This window comes from Odocoileus virginianus, chromosome X (genome assembly GCF_023699985.2).
Source record: "Odocoileus virginianus isolate 20LAN1187 ecotype Illinois chromosome X, Ovbor_1.2, whole genome shotgun sequence".
Lineage (NCBI taxonomy): Eukaryota > Metazoa > Chordata > Mammalia > Artiodactyla > Cervidae > Odocoileus > Odocoileus virginianus.
In genome coordinates, this window is record NC_069708.1 from 51286117 (window position 1) to 51291144 (window position 5028).

General features: G+C 37.7%; 1 long non-coding RNA gene across 1 annotated transcript; it reads left to right on the top strand.

Annotated features, from left to right (window-relative positions):
• The first annotated feature begins 1416 nt into the window (after positions 1-1416).
• LOC139033169 (uncharacterized) lies at positions 1417-4768 on the top strand. The gene is made up of 3 exons (XR_011485788.1): positions 1417-1498; positions 1955-2092; positions 4449-4768. It is a non-coding gene; the product is annotated as an uncharacterized lncRNA (long non-coding RNA).
• The last annotated feature ends 260 nt before the right edge of the window (positions 4769-5028 follow it).

Below are 5028 nucleotides of genomic sequence, written 5' to 3' on the forward strand. Positions count from 1 at the left end.
GATTTAGCATTTATTAATATTATACACACTCCAACTAATCAGAAACTTTACTGGTCAGACCCTTCACATCCTTTTGGACCCAGAGGGTAGAGTTTCCTGAGACTGGAAAGTTCTTGGACCTCTCCTCTATAACTGCTGTGCAAGATATCCACACTTCATTATTGACCCTAACAAGGCAAGGGATGAGAATTTGGTCAAATTATAGTTTTGTTTTATGATGTAAAGTTAGTGGGTAAAAAAACAGTCATCAGGATAAAAGAGCAGGATAGAATAGTGCAGAGTGGTGGTGGTGGTTTAGTCACTAAGTCATATCTGACTCTCTGCCACCCCATGGACTGTAGCCCACCAGGCTCCTCTGTCCATGGAATTCCCCAGGCAAGAATACTGGAATGGGTAGCCATTTCCTTTTCTAGGGGATCTTACCTACTCAGGGATGGAACCCGAGTCTCCTTCATTACAAGTGGATTCTTTACTGACTGAGCTACCATAGAAGTTCTTAGTGCAGGGTAGAGACATCTTTGAAAAAAAAAATTCCCCAAATTTGGAAATGAGTCAATCCAGGGGTCCTCAAATCACTGTAACTAACTGGCCAGTAGAGTGAAAAAGTAAGCTAGGACTAATGAATGAGCAACCCAAGTGCCCTTAGAGTCATTTATTCGAGCACCCACATCTGTTCTAGCATCTACGTTCTAGGTGATCTCCAAGGCTCACAATTGGATTGTAATGAAGAAGCCAGGAAAATAGTCGGAAGAACCAAACCAAGACCTAGGCTCCCTCTAAGACTTATGATCTGGCCCCTCCACCACAAAGTTTTTATAACCAGCCCTTTAAAATGATGCTTGGTTTCTATATTTGTAAAATGGAAGTTTAACAGCCTATTTGTCTCTGCATTGCGAGGAGGATTGACTTAAACAAAAGGGGACAAAAAACCCTGAGAACCTAATTCTGGATTTCTGTAACCCTGTTGGTTTTTCATTTCAAAGGTTACATGAGCTTGAGGTGAAACAAAAAATAATGCTCCTTTTCCTTTCTAAATTGTTATTTAAATGCTCCCCCCCCCTCCCCGCCCGCCCCCCGGCCAGGCAGAGAGGATAGTAGCTTTGGACAGTTTTTGCCTGGAGGGGAGGCACAGGATTTGAGAAGATTAATTGAAAACTCTCTTCCTGGAGAATCTCAGCTGCATACCTGTTCTATTACCAAATGTTGCATCCCCTCTTGCCTTGCCTGCTCTCTAGGTTCCCATGGTACCCTGGGCACATGACCCTTTATGTTACCTGGACACCCTTTGTTTTCACGTTTCGGACTGTTCTACCTAGAGTCATTGGCAGGGGTGTATACTGGGTTGCTTTCATCATCTCTACAGTTGTGTTCAGCCCCTTCCTGCTGATCTCCCCTCCTGTCCTGTCCCACATGGTATGCCCCAGGACCGCACTGGAGAGGCAGAGGGGCCTCGCTAACACACACAACCGAGGGGCAGCTGGTGGAGCACTGGGCTGAGGTGAGGGGTCAGGGTCCCGAGGGCTGTAGGGATGTCTTGCTGCCTGAGTCCAGCTGCCAGGCCTCTTCATAACCAAAAGCAAGTCTGGGGCAGAAGTTAAGGAGGAAGGGGGTTATTCCCAGACTAATTAAAGACAACTGAGTTTGAGGAAGTCTCTTGTTGAAGTTATTGTCCATCTCTGGGCCTTGATTTTCTCTCCTTCTTACCCAATGCTAACTTTCTTGAATTTCAGGAAAGGCGACTCTACTAGACTTACTGTTCTCCTTCCCTCAAGGCTATTTGAGAAACATAGCTATTCCAAAAGAGACCCTTGAAACCCTTGTCCCCAACCACAACTTAGAGCCACAGATTCAAAGCACAGACTGGCAACTGAAGAGCCCTCTTGTCCGCCTCCCTGTATCAGAGCCAAATCTTCCACCACTAACAGCTTGCCTCTTCTTTTTGCCCTAATTCCAGATACCATCAAGATGCCCAAGATGGAAAAAACTGTGCTCCAGAATGATTCTAATGAAGCAGAGAATGGAACCCATAAGCCTGAAACACCAGAGCAAACCCAAGAAAACCAGAGCTTCTGTTTAGATGACCACTCTGCTGGTAGGTCTGGAATTCTGTCATCATTTCCTTGGGTAGTGCTCGATAGCAGCTAGGTTAAAGGAATAGATAGCATGTGGTTTAAGTGCCTTTAAGGAGCATAGAAGGCTCTCACAACTTTATGTTTTTCACTCCTCATCCTTCTGCTAACTCCTCTTTCATATTATTCTTTTTCTTGTCTTTTTCCCCCACTAATCTTTACATATTGGACCTAGGTCCCTGATTGTCAAGTAAAATTAAAAGATATTTTAACTCTCGAGAAAGAGGCCAACAAAACATAATGACTTGTATTTGACAAGACCTGAGCGTGTCTGAGTTAGTTCAAAACATGGGAAATTGGTGGCATTCTTATATTTTGATTTTATAGATTGTAAATGATAAATCTAGAATGGATTTGAGAGAATCTTAATTACCTAGTGCTGGAATTGTGTTCTGTCCACTCCCAAAGCAGTTTGTTGACATAAGAATTATCACTGCTCTAGGGTAATGTTTTAGATCTATAATAACAGATGCATAGAATCATGAGGTCTTTTCTACATCTTGTGGTAGGCATTTATTTGAGATTTTTGTTTGACTAGTCCAATCTCATAGGAACTCAAATTGCAATTCTCTTATGAAAATTGCCAGTGAATTCGACCAAACATAAATCTGAAGATATGTCCAAATGTAGTGACTTGCTCTAACCTCTTGAAGACAGAAATAAGAAAAATAGTTGGGAGCCACAATATTGTTGAGTCATGAATGTTTTTCTAGTGGTCATTTAGGGTCACTGCTAGTAAATGGAGTGGAACAATTATTAATTCATAGTGTCTCTCAAATAAATGACTTAATGAATTGAATAAATGATATATTTCAACATATGTAGCCTTTTAGTTAGAGTGGAAAGGAGATATTGATTGATGATACTAACTTCTGTTGAAAAATTTTTAAATGAGAAGTAAATTTGCATAAGTAGATCATCTCCTTGGTGAAGTTTTAGGGTTCTTAGATGAGTTTTATATTTTTGGTTATAAGTAGTTCTTTTAGAACAAATTATGGAACAGTGTTGAGAGTGAAAGAGAAAATAGTTTTATTTTATATACCAAGTAATAATTGTAACTACTGTGTGTGCTTACTATTATCTCTCTGTAACTAACTAGTCTGTACAAAAATCCCTCTGTGTCCACAAGAGATTGGTTCCAGGACTCTTCATCACTCTAGCCCCTCAGGATACCAAAATCCATAGTGCTTAAGTCCCTTATGTAAAATGGTGTAGTATTTGCATATAACCTACTTATATCTTCCTGTATAATATAAATCATCTCTAGATTACTTATAATACCATCAATATAAATTATATGTAAATAGTTACCAGCATGGAGCAAATTCAAGTTTTGCCATTTGGAATTTTCTGAAATTTAAAAAAATATATGTTTTTTATCTGCCATGGGTTGAAACTTAAGGTGCAGAGAGCCAACTGTATAATTAACTCAGAAAGTCATTCCTTAATTCCTATGAGAGTGTGTAATAAAGTTCTTACCAATCTTGAAGGAAATAAAGCAGAAATATCATAGGTTTTAAAAATAAAGTTAAATTGATGCAATTTAAAGATTGCTGAATTCTGACTATTTTCTTTTTGCTTTTTGAGATGTTGAAATATACTTTTTATTTTTTACAAAATAATTACTTGGATTATGGTAAGGTGGGTTTTTTGTCACAATACCCATATGTGGAAAAATTAAAATTGGCATATTACTATCACTCATTTTTTGTGTGTGAATTTTATTGGTCTGTGGAATCCCAAGATTTTGGAACAATGCTTTAAGAATGGTTCAGCTTTAGAGCCATATATGAATACTTACGGTGTTATCTGTAAGGAGACTGTCATTTTATGTCTCTTCCTCTCTCATCAGAGGTAGAAAAAGGATTTAGGAACCACTTTCTGAGTTCATTATACAGTTGGCTCTCTGCACCTGATGGTAGATAGAAAAATATTTTTTTTATCTGTAGATAAAACAGTAAGTATAAAAAGTAAATTCTAGCTAAAGGTTTACTTTATAAACCACAACTTATTCATTGTTTCTTTGCTATATTTCACTTATTGTTTTGACAGTTTAGGCAAAAGTTTTTGAAATAAGTTTCACTTTTTGTTTTTCATAAGGTAACTTCTCCTCATTTCTGACTTCTCTGCAAGTTTCTAGAGCTGTTGAACGGCAAAGAGTTCAGAAAACCTCAAATACTATAATGATCGAGTGAATCTGCTTAAGATCTGTTTGATAAATCTAAATTTGAGGAAGTTATTTGGCTGAGTGTATCTCTGATGAAAAGAAATTCTATTTGTGTGGGTTCCCTGTTTACTGATCTCTATGCCTTTTTCCAGCAAGCCGACCTGAAGTACTTTCTGCCATGGATCTGATAGAAACAGTTAATGAAATTTCTAAGCTTAGCATTGCTCATGAAATCGTGGTAAATCAAGATTTTTACATGGAAGACAGTGTATTACCTCCCAACAGGTATCAACTCTATTTTTTCCATTTTATTCCTCCTGGCATATGTACACAGCACAAATGACTTTGGATCAGGTTTGAAGCATTTTTATTAATACAGTTAATGTTTTAGTATGTCTTAAATGATACCAACAAATAAAACAGAGGAATAATCTGTGTAATTATTAGTTTTACAGATTGAAAGCAGAAAAAATTTATCTAAGCAGGGAATAAATTAATGAAATTATTGTCAGAACTTTCATTTTGGTATCTTATTTAACAGTGAAGCACAGTGAATTCCACATCTTCTTAGACAGCTTTGGAGGAAGTAGCTACTAGTAGTTAATCTCCTAACTGTCAATAGGTTGATCAAGTACAAATGAAATTATTTCTTTTCTAATAGTGATATTGCCAACTCTTCATGGGATAAGAGATTTCAGGGAACATTTATGCTTCATAATCAGCTTAACAAAA